Below are 17,087 nucleotides of genomic sequence, written 5' to 3'. Positions count from 1 at the left end.
GATCCAGGTGACATCAGACGACCTACTTTCAAGCCTTATAAAAAGGGGTCACAGTCATCAAATCGCATAAGTTTCTGTTTCCCCATGGGTCAGAATCTTTGCATCCAAAGAAGAACCGAGGCCTGCAAGGCCAAAGACCCAAGGCCAGATCGCCCCCCGGGCGACCATGAAATCCCTCGAGAGAAAAGGAGGAGGACCCCCAAAAAAAGAGCAGAGGAGAAGGACGGAGAGTTCCCCCTTTTCCTTGTGCACCTCGCCACGGTGTTTGTGTGCTGCGGGGGGGTGACCCCTGTGAGACCTCAACACTCTGATGACAAGGAAGACACCCCGAGATCTGCGACCCCCACTTCAACGGGTAGGGAGGCTCGACTAGTAACTTAGAAAATCACCACCCTCGTCTCGGCAGACAGCTGATTACAGATTTTATTACGTCGTTAAACTTCCTCAGAGTAACAGAAAAGGTAAACCAGGTACTTTATGAGACCCCGCATTTCAGATTTGTTCGTTGTTGGTTCCTTGAATTACAGGCTCTTGTGAGGAGACACCTCCCAGCCGGCTCCTTGTGGAAGATGAGGGCGACGCGCTCAGGGGAGCAGATGTGTCCACCGAGCCCACGGCCGTGACACCAGGCGACAGCCGCGACCCCTCCCCGGAAAAAGACCATTTCCCGGGAGGAATCAAGCAGCCAGAGACCGGACAGAGTACCGTGAGTCACACAGACACTGCGCGAACATTGCAGGTCGAGCCAAGTGTATCGGGCAGGACAGAAGCTTTCATCCCAGGGACTGTTTCATACGTCCTAGCGACACAGGGATCACGATTGGAAACTGAAAGGGATTTAGGCAGGAGGAAGGGCAGAGGAAGCACAAACGGTCCTGTACAGTTTGTGCCCTTGTTTAAGCTGTAGTAATAATAGAGTGTAAATCTATTTTATAATGACATTATTAATCTGTCTTTTCCTCCCCAAACATCACAGCCAATAGAACACCTTCAAGAGCCCCGCTCCCCAGAGGCGCCTCAGGCTGGAGAGGGACTCCCCACCTCCAAGTGGGCTGGTGCTCCGTCGAGGATCCTGACCCGTCCCCTGACAGCTCCACCGCACGTCAAGACCAGCACACTGCCGCCAGGACTCCCTGTTAGAGTGAGTCTGTGTCTGTGGATCATGTGCCATCAACTAGTGCATAGATTTGACACGTTTTTACAAGTACAGTATGGAAAAAATAATTACAGCCACTCAAAAACTGTGACAAAACTCCTCTTCACAGAGCCTAGGTCAAGTGAATGAGTGGCTTCTCTGCTCTTGAATGTCAGTTCTGTATACAGAGTAGACATGGTGAAAACAAGAGAAATGGCCAAACATACTCCACTATCGTCTTCCTTGTCACTTTGCAGATGATAGATTTAAGTCACATCGGCCCGTCTCTTCTCCAGGTTGGCTCCAGTCTTGTCGACTGGCAGCTCCCTGGAGTGCCCATGTCGTCTCCTACGTCCTGGCTGGACGACGATGGAGACAGCGACAAGGTGCTGTGGAGGTGCGATTGGCAGGAGCCTGGCGTCTCCCAGGAGAAGGAAGACGGGTCAGGAGAAACAAAGTCTCTGAGCAGCACGGACAGCTCTCAAGAGGGGTCATATACTCTGTGGGAAAACTGCAAAGAGACTGAGGTCTAACTAAAATCTACATGGTTTAAATAAATGCATATATCATCCCAAGAGATTAGAACTCATGTGTTTATTTCACTGTGAAACGTTTACATGTGTTCCATATACTGGGTTGCCGCAGTATGATGTTGAACATTTAGTCATGGCTCAACATCGTGTGACAAGCAATGTACATTTAAATATGCACATCCAAGCTTGTGGTTACCAGGATGACCCAAAGACCATTTGGTATTGCATGGAATTAGATCGTAACTCTTTTATTTGCTCAGTCCTCTTGTTAAGATATTTTATATCAGAAAAATAAAGTATATGCTCAGTAGAGGGTGTGTAATCTCTGGCCTGTTAATCAAACATAATCAGCAATTATGGACAACCATTTGTTTTGCCAAGGCTGTGAATATTATAATGCCTCTGAAGTCACAGCCAAACTTCCTGTAACATTAAAAAACACAGAACTACAAGCGGGCACTGACTTGTGTCCAGGATACTCAGGATACTCTTTTGAGCCACTGCCCACCAAAAGGTCTCTGCACATCTCTGCCAGGAAGCCAAAGGAACTGTACACCTCAAGCAACTGGGACAGCCATCATCCCAACAGTGCTCTTCGAATCAACAGCATGATGCCTGGCACTGGAAAGTTGCAGAATAATATGGTATTTGCCCACCTATGGTATTGATCCATATTTTGAATCCATTGATCCATTTTAATTAATGTTATCGATGAATATGTAAAGTTCATCTTTATGTAGTGGCGCTGCTGGTATCTGTTAAACCTCGTTCGCTTAAATAATGTTCATTTTCAGTTACAAATACGTTGTGCTTGAAGATATTTTATTTTTTCAGTAATATATTGCCACTTTACTACTTTTAAATAAACGAGGGACAACGAAAGCACGGATACCAACCGTCCCCTCTCAGTCCTCTTCATTTACACTGACGGCGATCCCAAGTTTGTAGCGCGATAATCTGAAGTTGGACAAAACCGTTCTTGTGCACGCAGCAGCGTCAACACCGAGGCAGGTTAAGTATTATTTATCCTGAGAACCTAAAAACAAAAAAGGTTGCAAACACACGGAGGCCATTCCGTCTCTTGTATGTTTGGTAGCGCATTCATCCCTCGTTGTTAGAGCACAGTGGGTTTCATTTCATTGAATAAAGATTCCGATTATTATTCTACACAATAACTAACGTGATTATTTGAACACGAATTATAAAGTTGAGAAAACAGCCGACAGAAGTGAAAAGTAAAACCGGCAGAACGGGACACTCGCTCGGAGCTCGTCTAAGCGGAGAGGACGGTTCACTGGTCTAAACACAGGTATATTTATCCACCGCTGGTTTCAGCGGGTACTTGTAAATAAAGTAAGTGCTCGTTTAACGACGGGTGAGTGTACAGTATTTAACAGTGTGCGTACGCAATTCTCCAAAAATGATATTTTCAGCTTAATCCTTGGAGAGGCGTGGGCTGACTTCTCAGTGCACAGTACGCACACACACGGAAGGGGCGCGAATTAGAGAGCCCAGTTTATCCGGGCGGCAAGGGGAGAAGATGCAAACTCCACACCAAGCGTGCTCTCTGCCAAACTCAGGCATCGCGAGACAGCAGAGTGAACCACCACAAAAAGGTGTCGGATCTCAGAACTGAGTCGAGCAGTATTTAGCACAAAACTAAGACAAATATTGCAAAGGCCGCTGGAAGCCGGTTTTTTTTTGTAAAGCGGTTTGAGAAGCCATTTTGAAAGGCACTGTATAAAATAAAGGTTATTTCTTGACATTAATAAGCCTTTATGAGGTGTCAGATGACATCACACTAATACTTAACAACGTGAAAGCGTCAGAATGGTGATCCAGGTGACATCAGACGACCTACTTTCAAGCCTTATAAAAAGGGGTCACAGTCATCAAATCGCATAAGTTTCTGTTTCCCCATGGGTCAGAATCTTTGCATCCAAAGAAGAACCGAGGCCTGCAAGGCCAAAGACCCAAGGCCAGATCGCCCCCCGGGCGACCATGAAATCCCTCGAGAGAAAAGGAGGAGGACCCCCAAAAAAAGAGCAGAGGAGAAGGACGGAGAGTTCCCCCTTTTCCTTGTGCACCTCGCCACGGTGTTTGTGTGCTGCGGGGGGGTGACCCCCGTGAGACCTCAACACTCTGATGACAAGGAAGACACCCCGAGATCTGCGACCCCCACTTCTACGGGTAGGGAGGCTCGTCTAGTAACTTAGAAAATCACCACCCTCGTCTCGGCAGACAGCTGATTACAGATTTTATTACGTCGTTAAACTTCCTCAGAGTAACAGAAAAGGTAAACCAGGTACTTTATGGGACCCCGCATTTCAGATTTGTTCGTTGTTGGTTCCTTGAATTACAGGCTCTTGTGAGGAGACACCTCCCAGACGGCTCCATGTGGAAGATGAGGGCGACGCGCTCAGGGGAGCAGATGTGTCCACCGAGCCCACGGCCGTGACACCAGGCGACAGCCGCGACCCCTCCCCGGAAAAAGACCATTTCCCGGGAGGAATCAAGCAGCCAGAGACCGGACAGAGTACCGTGAGTCACACAGACACTGCGCGAACATTGCGGGTCGAGCCAAGTGTATCGGGCAGGACAGAAGCTTTCATCCCAGGGACTGTTTCATACGTCCTAGCGACACAGGGATCACGATTGGAAACTGAAAGGGATTTAGGCAGGAGGAAGGGCAGAGGAAGCACAAACGGTCTTGTACAGTTTGTGCCCTTGTTTAAGCTGTAGTAATAATAGAGTGTAAATCTATTTTATAATGACATTATTAATCTGTCTTTTCCTCCCCAAACATCACAGCCAATAGAACACCTTCAAGAGCCCCGCTCCCCAGAGGCGCCTCAGGCTGGAGAGGGACTCCCCACCTCCAAGTGGGCTGGTGCTCCGTCGAGGATCCTGACCCGTCCCCTGACAGCTCCACCGCACGTCAAGACCAGCACACTGCCGCCAGGACTCCCTGTTAGAGTGAGTCTGTGTCTGTGGATCATGTGCCATCAACTACTGCATAGATTTGACACGTTTTTACAAGTACAGTATGGAAAAAATAATTACAGCCACTCAAAAACTGTGACAAAACTCCTCTTCACAGAGCCTAGGTCAAGTGAATGAGTGGCTTCTCTGCTCTTGAATGTCAGTTCTGTATACAGAGTAGACATGGTGAAAACAAGAGAAATGGCCAAACATACTCCACTATCGTCTTCCTTGTCACTTTGCAGATGATAGATTTAAGTCACATCGGCCCGTCTCTTCTCCAGGTTGGCTCCAGTCTTGTCGACTGGCAGCTCCCTGGAGTGCCCATGTCGTCTCCTACGTCCTGGCTGGACGACGATGGAGACAGCGACAAGGTGCTGTGGAGGTGCGATTGGCAGGAGCCTGGCGTCTCCCAGGAGAAGGAAGACGGGTCAGGAGAAACAAAGTCTCTGAGCAGCACGGACAGCTCTCAAGAGGGGTCATATACTCTGTGGGAAAACTGCAAAGAGACTGAGGTCTAACTAAAATCTACATGGCTTAAATAAAAGCATATATCATCCCAAGAGATTAGAACTCATGTGTTTATTTCACTGTGAAACGTTTACATGTGTTCCATATACTGGGTTGCTACAGTATGATGTTGAACATTTAGTCATGGCTCAACATCGTGTGACAAGCAATGTACATTTAAATATGCACATCCAAGCTTGTGGTTACCAGGATGACCCAAAGACCATTTGGTATTGCATGGAATTAGATCGTAACTCTTATTTGCTCAGTCCTCTTGTCAAGATATTTTATATCAGGAAAATAAAGTATATGCTCAGTAGAGGGTGTGTAATCTCTGGCCTGTTAATCAAACATAATCAGCAATTATGGACAACCATTTGTTTTGCCAAGGCTGTGAATATTATAATGCCTCTGAAGTCACAGCCAAACTTCCTGTAACATTAAAAAACACAGAACTACAAGCGGGCACTGACTTGTGTCCAGGATACTCAGGATACTCTTTTGAGCCACTGCCCACCAAAAGGTCTCTGCACATCTCTGCCAGGAAGCCAAAGGAACTGTACACCTCAAGCAACTGGGACAGCCATCATCCCAACAGTGCTCTTCGAATCAACAGCATGATGCCTGGCACTGGAAAGTTGCAGAATAATATGGTATTTGCCCACCTATGGTATTGATCCATATTTTGAATCCATTGATCCATTTTAATTAATGTTATCGATGAATATGTAAAGTTCATCTTTATGTAGTGGCGCTGCTGGTATCTGTTAAACCTCGTTCGCTTAAATAATGTTCATTTTCAGTTACAAATACGTTGTGCTTGAAGATATTTTATTTTTTCAGTAATATATTGCCACTTTACTACTTTTAAATAAACGAGGGACAACGAAAGCACGGATACCAACCGTCCCCTCTCAGTCCTCTTCATTTACACTGACGGCGATCCCAAGTTTGTAGCGCGATAATCTGAAGTTGGACAAAACCGTTCTTGTGCACGCAGCAGCGTCAACACCGAGGCAGGTTAAGTATTATTTATACTGAGAACCTAAAAACAAAAAAGGTTGCAAACACACGGAGGCCATTCCGTCTCTTGTATGTTTGGTAGCGCATTCATCCCTCGTTGTTAGAGCACAGTGGGTTTCATTTCATTGAATAAAGATTCCGATTATTATTCTACACAATAACTAACGTGATTATTTGAACACGAATTATAAAGTTGAGAAAACAGCCGACAGAAGTGAAAAGTAAAACCGGCAGAACGGGACACTCGCTCGGAGCTCGTCTAAGCGGAGAGGACGGTTCACTGGTCTAAACACAGGTATATTTATCCACCGCTGGTTTCAGCGGGTACTTGTAAATAAAGTAAGTGCTCGTTTAACGACGGGTGAGTGTACAGTATTTAACAGTGTGCGTACGCAATTCTCCAAAAATGATATTTTCAGCTTAATCCTTGGAGAGGCGTGGGCTGACTTCTCAGTGCACAGTACGCACACACACGGAAGGGGCGCGAATTAGAGAGCCCAGTTTATCCGGGCGGCAAGGGGAGAAGATGCAAACTCCACACCAAGCGTGCTCTCTGCCAAACTCAGGCATCGCGAGACAGCAGAGTGAACCACCACAAAAAGGTGTCGGATCTCAGAACTGAGTCGAGCAGTATTTAGCACAAAACTAAGACAAATATTGCAAAGGCCGCTGGAAGCCGGTTTTTTTTTGTAAAGCGGTTTGAGAAGCCATTTTGAAAGGCACTGTATAAAATAAAGGTTATTTCTTGACATTAATAAGCCTTTATGAGGTGTCAGATGACATCACACTAATACTTAACAACGTGAAAGCGTCAGAATGGTGATCCAGGTGACATCAGACGACCTACTTTCAAGCCTTATAAAAAGGGGTCACAGTCATCAAATCGCATAAGTTTCTGTTTCCCCATGGGTCAGAATCTTTGCATCCAAAGAAGAACCGAGGCCTGCAAGGCCAAAGACCCAAGGCCAGATCGCCCCCCGGGCGACCATGAAATCCCTCGAGAGAAAAGGAGGAGGACCCCCAAAAAAAGAGCAGAGGAGAAGGACGGAGAGTTCCCCCTTTTCCTTGTGCACCTCGCCACGGTGTTTGTGTGCTGCGGGGGGGTGACCCCCGTGAGACCTCAACACTCTGATGACAAGGAAGACACCCCGAGATCTGCGACCCCCACTTCTACGGGTAGGGAGGCTCGTCTAGTAACTTAGAAAATCACCACCCTCGTCTCGGCAGACAGCTGATTACAGATTTTATTACGTCGTTAAACTTCCTCAGAGTAAAAGAAAAGGTAAACCAGGTACTTTATGGGACCCCGCATTTCAGATTTGTTCGTTGTTGGTTCCTTGAATTACAGGCTCTTGTGAGGAGACACCTCCCAGACGGCTCCATGTGGAAGATGAGGGCGACGCGCTCAGGGGAGCAGATGTGTCCACCGAGCCCACGGCCGTGACACCAGGCGACAGCCGCGACCCCTCCCCGGAAAAAGACCATTTCCCGGGAGGAATCAAGCAGCCAGAGACCGGACAGAGTACCGTGAGTCACACAGACACTGCGCGAACATTGCGGGTCGAGCCAAGTGTATCGGGCAGGACAGAAGCTTTCATCCCAGGGACTGTTTCATACGTCCTAGCGACACAGGGATCACGATTGGAAACTGAAAGGGATTTAGGCAGGAGGAAGGGCAGAGGAAGCACAAACGGTCTTGTACAGTTTGTGCCCTTGTTTAAGCTGTAGTAATAATAGAGTGTAAATCTATTTTATAATGACATTATTAATCTGTCTTTTCCTCCCCAAACATCACAGCCAATAGAACACCTTCAAGAGCCCCGCTCCCCAGAGGCGCCTCAGGCTGGAGAGGGACTCCCCACCTCCAAGTGGGCTGGTGCTCCGTCGAGGATCCTGACCTGTCCCCTGACAGCTCCACCGCACGTCAAGACCAGCACACTGCCGCCAGGACTCCCTGTTAGAGTGAGTCTGTGTCTGTGGATCATGTGCCATCAACTAGTGCATAGATTTGACACGTTTTTACAAGTACAGTATGGAAAAAATAATTACAGCCACTCAAAAACTGTGACAAAACTCCTCTTCACAGAGCCTAGGTCAAGTGAATGAGTGGCTTCTCTGCTCTTGAATGTCAGTTCTGTATACAGAGTAGACATGGTGAAAACAAGAGAAATGGCCAAACATACTCCACTATCGTCTTCCTTGTCACTTTGCAGATGATAGATTTAAGTCACATCGGCCCGTCTCTTCTCCAGGTTGGCTCCAGTCTTGTCGACTGGCAGCTCCCTGGAGTGCCCATGTCGTCTCCCACGTCCTGGCTGGACGACGATGGAGACAGCGACAAGGTGCTGTGGAGGTGCGATTGGCAGGAGCCTGGCGTCTCCCAGGAGAAGGAAGACGGGTCAGGAGAAACAAAGTCTCTGAGCAGCACGGACAGCTCTCAAGAGGGGTCATATACTCTGTGGGAAAACTGCAAAGAGACTGAGGTCTAACTAAAATCTACATGGCTTAAATAAAAGCATATATCATCCCAAGAGATTAGAACTCATGTGTTTATTTCACTGTGAAACGTTTACATGTGTTCCATATACTGGGTTGCTACAGTATGATGTTGAACATTTAGTCATGGCTCAACATCGTGTGACAAGCAATGTACATTTAAATATGCACATCCAAGCTTGTGGTTACCAGGATGACCCAAAGACCATTTGGTATTGCATGGAATTAGATCGTAACTCTTTTATTTGCTCAGTCCTCTTGTTAAGATATTTTATATCAGGAAAATAAAGTATATGCTCAGTAGAGGGTGTGTAATCTCTGGCCTGTTAATCAAACATAATCAGCAATTATGGACAACCATTTGTTTTGCCAAGGCTGTGAATATTATAATGCCTCTGAAGTCACAGCCAAACTTCCTGTAACATTAAAAAACACAGAACTACAAGCGGGCACTGACTTGTGTCCAGGATACTCAGGATACTCTTTTGAGCCACTGCCCACCAAAAGGTCTCTGCACATCTCTGCCAGGAAGCCAAAGGAACTGTACACCTCAAGCAACTGGGACAGCCATCATCCCAACAGTGCTCTTCGAATCAACAGCATGATGCCTGGCACTGGAAAGTTGCAGAATAATATGGTATTTGCCCACCTATGGTATTGATCCATATTTTGAATCCATTGATCCATTTTAATTAATGTTATCGATGAATATGTAAAGTTCATCTTTATGTAGTGGCGCTGCTGGTATCTGTTAAACCTCGTTCGCTTAAATAATGTTCATTTTCAGTTACAAATACGTTGTGCTTGAAGATATTTTATTTTTTCAGTAATATATTGCCACTTTACTACTTTTAAATAAACGAGGGACAACGAAAGCACGGATACCAACCGTCCCCTCTCAGTCCTCTTCATTTACACTGACGGCGATCCCAAGTTTGTAGCGCGATAATCTGAAGTTGGACAAAACCGTTCTTGTGCACGCAGCAGCGTCAACACCGAGGCAGGTTAAGTATTATTTATACTGAGAACCTAAAAACAAAAAAGGTTGCAAACACACGGAGGCCATTCCGTCTCTTGTATGTTTGGTAGCGCATTCATCCCTCGTTGTTAGAGCACAGTGGGTTTCATTTCATTGAATAAAGATTCCGATTATTATTCTACACAATAACTAACGTGATTATTTGAACACGAATTATAAGGTTGAGAAAACAGCCGACAGAAGTGAAAAGTAAAACCGGCAGAACGGGACACTCGCTCGGAGCTCGTCTAAGCGGAGAGGACGGTTCACTGGTCTAAACACAGGTATATTTATCCACCGCTGGTTTCAGCGGGTACTTGTAAATAAAGTAAGTGCTCGTTTAACGACGGGTGAGTGTACAGTATTTAACAGTGTGCGTACGCAATTCTCCAAAAATGATATTTTCAGCTTAATCCTTGGAGAGGCGTGGGCTGACTTCTCAGTGCACAGTACGCACACACACGGAAGGGGCGCGAATTAGAGAGCCCAGTTTATCCGGGCGGCAAGGGGAGAAGATGCAAACTCCACACCAAGCGTGCTCTCTGCCAAACTCAGGCATCGCGAGACAGCAGAGTGAACCACCACAAAAAGGTGTCGGATCTCAGAACTGAGTCGAGCAGTATTTAGCACAAAACTAAGACAAATATTGCAAAGGCCGCTGGAAGCCGGTTTTTTTTTGTAAAGCGGTTTGAGAAGCCATTTTGAAAGGCACTGTATAAAATAAAGGTTATTTCTTGACATTAATAAGCCTTTATGAGGTGTCAGATGACATCACACTAATACTTAACAACGTGAAAGCGTCAGAATGGTGATCCAGGTGACATCAGACGACCTACTTTCAAGCCTTATAAAAAGGGGTCACAGTCATCAAATCGCATAAGTTTCTGTTTCCCCATGGGTCAGAATCTTTGCATCCAAAGAAGAACCGAGGCCTGCAAGGCCAAAGACCCAAGGCCAGATCGCCCCCCGGGCGACCATGAAATCCCTCGAGAGAAAAGGAGGAGGACCCCCAAAAAAAGAGCAGAGGAGAAGGACGGAGAGTTCCCCCTTTTCCTTGTGCACCTCGCCACGGTGTTTGTGTGCTGCGGGGGGGTGACCCCCGTGAGACCTCAACACTCTGATGACAAGGAAGACACCCCGAGATCTGCGACCCCCACTTCTACGGGTAGGGAGGCTCGTCTAGTAACTTAGAAAATCACCACCCTCGTCTCGGCAGACAGCTGATTACAGATTTTATTACGTCGTTAAACTATCTCAGAGTAACAGAAAAGGTAAACCAGGTACTTTATGGGACCCCGCATTTCAGATTTGTTCGTTGTTGGTTCCTTGAATTACAGGCTCTTGTGAGGAGACACCTCCCAGCCGGCTCCTTGTGGAAGATGAGGGCGACGCGCTCAGGGGAGCAGATGTGTCCACCGAGCCCACGGCCGTGACACCAGGCGACAGCCGCGACCCCTCCCCGGAAAAAAGACCATTTCCCGGGAGGAATCAAGCAGCCAGAGACCGGACAGAGTACCGTGAGTCACACAGACACTGCGCGAACATTGCGGGTCGAGCCAAGTGTATCGGGCAGGACAGAAGCTTTCATCCCAGGGACTGTTTCATACGTCCTAGCGACACAGGGATCACGATTGGAAACTGAAAGGGATTTAGGCAGGAGGAAGGGCAGAGGAAGCACAAACGGTCTTGTACAGTTTGTGCCCTTGTTTAAGCTGTAGTAATAATAGAGTGTAAATCTATTTTATAATGACATTATTAATCTGTCTTTTCCTCCCCAAACATCACAGCCAATAGAACACCTTCAAGAGCCCCGCTCCCCAGAGGCGCCTCAGGCTGGAGAGGGACTCCCCACCTCCAAGTGGGCTGGTGCTCCGTCGAGGATCCTGACCCGTCCCCTGACAGCTCCACCGCACGTCAAGACCAGCACACTGCCGCCAGGACTCCCTGTTAGAGTGAGTCTGTGTCTGTGGATCATGTGCCATCAACTACTGCATAGATTTGACACGTTTTTACAAGTACAGTATGGAAAAAATAATTACAGCCACTCAAAAACTGTGACAAAACTCCTCTTCACAGAGCCTAGGTCAAGTGAATGAGTGGCTTCTCTGCTCTTGAATGTCAGTTCTGTATACAGAGTAGACATGGTGAAAACAAGAGAAATGGCCAAACATACTCCACTATCGTCTTCCTTGTCACTTTGCAGATGATAGATTTAAGTCACATCGGCCCGTCTCTTCTCCAGGTTGGCTCCAGTCTTGTCGACTGGCAGCTCCCTGGAGTGCCCATGTCGTCTCCTACGTCCTGGCTGGACGACGATGGAGACAGCGACAAGGTGCTGTGGAGGTGCGATTGGCAGGAGCCTGGCGTCTCCCAGGAGAAGGAAGATGGGTCAGGAGAAACAAAGTCTCTGAGCAGCACGGACAGCTCTCAAGAGGGGTCATATACTCTGTGGGAAAACTGCAAAGAGACTGAGGTCTAACTAAAATCTACATGGTTTAAATAAATGCATATATCATCCCAAGAGATTAGAACTCATGTGTTTATTTCACTGTGAAACGTTTACATGTGTTCCATATACTGGGTTGCTATGATGTTGAACATTTAGTCATGGCTCAACATCGTGTGACAAGCAATGTACATTTAAATATGCACATCCAAGCTTGTGGTTACCAGGATGACCCAAAGACCATTTGCTATTGCATGGAATTAGATCGTAACTCTTTTATTTGCTCAGTCCTCTTGTTAAGATATTTTATATCAGGAAAATAAAGTATATGCTCAGTAGAGGGTGTGTAATCTCTGGCCTGTTAATCAAACATAATCAGCAATTATGGACAACCATTTGTTTTGCCAAGGCTGTGAATATTATAATGCCTCTGAAGTCACAGCCAAACTTCCTGTAACATTAAAAAACACAGAACTACAAGCGGGCACTGACTTGTGTCCAGGATACTCAGGATACTCTTTTGAGCCACTGCCCACCAAAAGGTCTCTGCACATCTCTGCCAGGAAGCCAAAGGAACTGTACACCTCAAGCAACTGGGACAGCCATCATCCCAACAGTGCTCTTCGAATCAACAGCATGATGCCTGGCACTGGAAAGTTGCAGAATAATATGGTATTTGCCCACCTATGGTATTGATCCATATTTTGAATCCATTGATCCATTTTAATTAATGTTATCGATGAATATGTAAAGTTCATCTTTATGTAGTGGCGCTGCTGGTATCTGTTAAACCTCGTTCGCTTAAATAATGTTCATTTTCAGTTACAAATACGTTGTGCTTGAAGATATTTTATTTTTTCAGTAATATATTGCCACTTTACTACTTTTAAATAAACGAGGGACAACGAAAGCACGGATACCAACCGTCCCCTCTCAGTCCTCTTCATTTACACTGACGGCGATCCCAAGTTTGTAGCGCGATAATCTGAAGTTGGACAAAACCGTTCTTGTGCACACAGCAGCGTCAACACCGAGGCAGGTTAAGTATTATTTATACTGAGAACCTAAAAACAAAAAAGGTTGCAAACACACGGAGGCCATTCCGTCTCTTATATGTTTGGTAGCGCATTCATCCCTCGTTGTTAGAGCACAGTGGGTTTCATTTCATTGAATAAAGATTCCGATTATTATTCTACACAATAACTAACGTGATTATTTGAACACGAATTATAAAGTTGAGAAAACAGCCGACAGAAGTGAAAAGTAAAACCGGCAGAACGGGACACTCGCTCGGAGCTCGTCTAAGCGGAGAGGACGGTTCACTGGTCTAAACACAGGTATATTTATCCACCGCTGGTTTCAGCGGGTACTTGTAAATAAAGTAAGTGCTCGTTTAACGACGGGTGAGTGTACAGTATTTAACAGTGTGCGTACGCAATTCTCCAAAAATGATATTTTCAGCTTAATCCTTGGAGAGGCGTGGGCTGACTTCTCAGTGCACAGTACGCACACACACGGAAGGGGCGCGAATTAGAGAGCCCAGTTTATCCGGGCGGCAAGGGGAGAAGATGCAAACTCCACACCAAGCGTGCTCTCTGCCAAACTCAGGCATCGCGAGACAGCAGAGTGAACCACCACAAAAAGGTGTCGGATCTCAGAACTGAGTCGAGCAGTATTTAGCACAAAACTAAGACAAATATTGCAAAGGCCGCTGGAAGCCGGTTTTTTTTTGTAAAGCGGTTTGAGAAGCCATTTTGAAAGGCACTGTATAAAATAAAGGTTATTTCTTGACATTAATAAGCCTTTATGAGGTGTCAGATGACATCACACTAATACTTAACAACGTGAAAGCGTCAGAATGGTGATCCAGGTGACATCAGACGACCTACTTTCAAGCCTTATAAAAAGGGGTCACAGTCATCAAATCGCATAAGTTTCTGTTTCCCCATGGGTCAGAATCTTTGCATCCAAAGAAGAACCGAGGCCTGCAAGGCCAAAGACCCAAGGCCAGATCGCCCCCCGGGCGACCATGAAATCCCTCGAGAGAAAAGGAGGAGGACCCCCAAAAAAAGAGCAGAGGAGAAGGACGGAGAGTTCCCCCTTTTCCTTGTGCACCTCGCCACGGTGTTTGTGTGCTGCGGGGGGGTGACCCCCGTGAGACCTCAACACTCTGATGACAAGGAAGACACCCCGAGATCTGCGACCCCCACTTCTACGGGTAGGGAGGCTCGTCTAGTAACTTAGAAAATCACCACCCTCGTCTCGGCAGACAGCTGATTACAGATTTTATTACGTCGTTAAACTTCCCCAGAGTAACAGAAAAGGCAAACCAGGTACTTTATCGGACTCCGCATTTCAGATTTGTTCGTTGTTGGTTCCCTGAATTACAGGCTCTTGTGAGGAGACACCTCCCAGCCCGCTCCTTGTGGAAGATGAGGGCGACGCGCTCAGGGGAGCAGATGTGTCCACCGAGCCCACGGCCGTGACACCAGGCGACAGCCGCGACCCCTCCCCGGAAAAAGACCATTTCCCGGGAGGAATCAAGCAGCCAGAGACCGGACAGAGCACCGTGAGTCACACAGACACTGCGCGAACATTGCGGGTCGAGCCAAGTGTATCAGGCAGGACAGAAGCTTTCATCCCAGGGACTGTTTCATACGTCCTAGCGACACAGGGATCACGATTGGAAACCGAAAGGGATTTAGGCAGGAGGAAGGGCAGAGGAAGCACAAACGGTCTTGTACAGTTTGTGCCCTTGTTTAAGCTGTAGTAATAATAGAGTGTAAATCTATTTTATAATGACATTATTAATCTGTCTTTTCCTCCCCAAACATCACAGCCAATAGAACACCTTCAAGAGCCCCGCTCCCCAGAGGCGCCTCAGGCTGGAGAGGGACTCCCCACCTCCAAGTGGGCTGGTGCTCCGTCGAGGATCCTGACCCGTCCCCTGACAGCTCCACCGCACGTCAAGACCAGCACACTGCCGCCAGGACTCCCTGTTAGAGTGAGTCTGTGTCTGTGGATCATGTGCCATCAACTAGTGCATAGATTTGACACGTTTTTACAAGTACAGTATGGAAAAAATAATTACAGCCACTCAAAAACTGTGACAAAACTCCTCTTCACAGAGCCTAGGTCAAGTGAATGAGTGGCTTCTCTGCTCTTGAATGTCAGTTCTGTATACAGAGTAGACATGGTGAAAACAAGAGAAATGGCCAAACATACTCCACTATCGTCTTCCTTGTCACTTTGCAGATGATAGATTTAAGTCACATCGGCCCGTCTCTTCTCCAGGTTGGCTCCAGTCTTGTCGACTGGCAGCTCCCTGGAGTGCCCATGTCGTCTCCTACGTCCTGGCTGGACGACGATGGAGACAGCGACAAGGTGCTGTGGAGGTGCGATTGGCAGGAGCCTGGCGTCTCCCAGGAGAAGGAAGACGGGTCAGGAGAAACAAAGTCTCTGAGCAGCACGGACAGCTCTCAAGAGGGGTCATATACTCTGTGGGAAAACTGCAAAGAGACTGAGGTCTAACTAAAATCTACATGGTTTAAATAAATGCATATATCATCCCAAGAGATTAGAACTCATGTGTTTATTTCACTGTGAAACGTTTACATGTGTTCCATATACTGGGTTGCTATGATGTTGAACATTTAGTCATGGCTCAACATCGTGTGACAAGCAATGTACATTTAAATATGCACATCCAAGCTTGTGGTTACATGGATGACCCAAAGACAATTTGCTATTGCATGGAATTAGATCGTAACTCTTTTATTTGCTCAGTCCTCTTGTTAAGATATTTTATATCAGGAAAATAAAGTATATGCTCAGTAGAGGGTGTGTAATCTCTGGCCTGTTAATCAAACATAATCAGCAATTATGGACAACCATTTGTTTTGCCAAGGCTGTGAATATTATAATGCCTCTGAAGTCACAGCCAAACTTCCTGTAACATTAAAAAACACAGAACTACAAGCGGGCACTGACTTGTGTCCAGGATACTCAGGATACTCTTTTGAGCCACTGCCCACCAAAAGGTCTCTGCACATCTCTGCCAGGAAGCCAAAGGAACTGTACACCTCAAGCAACTGGGACAGCCATCATCCCAACAGTGCTCTTCGAATCAACAGCATGATGCCTGGCACTGGAAAGTTGCAGAATAATATGGTATTTGCCCACCTATGGTATTGATCCATATTTTGAATCCATTGATCCATTTTAATTAATGTTATCGATGAATATGTAAAGTTCATCTTTATGTAGTGGCGCTGCTGGTATCTGTTAAACCTCGTTCGCTTAAATAATGTTCATTTTCAGTTACAAATACGTTGTGCTTGAAGATATTTTATTTTTTCAGTAATATATTGCCACTTTACTACTTTTAAATAAACGAGGGACAACGAAAGCACGGATACCAACCGTCCCCTCTCAGTCCTCTTCATTTACACTGACGGCGATCCCAAGTTTGTAGCGCGATAATCTGAAGTTGGACAAAACCGTTCTTGTGCACGCAGCAGCGTCAACACCGAGGCAGGTTAAGTATTATTTATCCTGAGAACCTAAAAACAAAAAAGGTTGCAAACACACGGAGGCCATTCCGTCTCTTGTATGTTTGGTAGCGCATTCATCCCTCGTTGTTAGAGCACAGTGGGTTTCATTTCATTGAATAAAGATTCCGATTATTATTCTACACAATAACTAACGTGATTATTTGAACACGAATTATAAAGTTGAGAAAACAGCCGACAGAAGTGAAAAGTAAAACCGGCAGAACGGGACACTCGCTCGGAGCTCGTCTAAGCGGAGAGGACGGTTCACTGGTCTAAACACAGGTATATTTATCCACCGCTGGTTTCAGCGGGTACTTGTAAATAAAGTAAGTGCTCGTTTAACGACGGGTGAGTGTACAGTATTTAACAGTGTGCGTACGCAATTCTCCAA

This window comes from Lepisosteus oculatus, chromosome 5 (assembly GCF_040954835.1).
Source record: "Lepisosteus oculatus isolate fLepOcu1 chromosome 5, fLepOcu1.hap2, whole genome shotgun sequence".
NCBI lineage: Eukaryota > Metazoa > Chordata > Actinopteri > Semionotiformes > Lepisosteidae > Lepisosteus > Lepisosteus oculatus.
Note: the sequence above shows the minus strand (reverse complement) of the source record.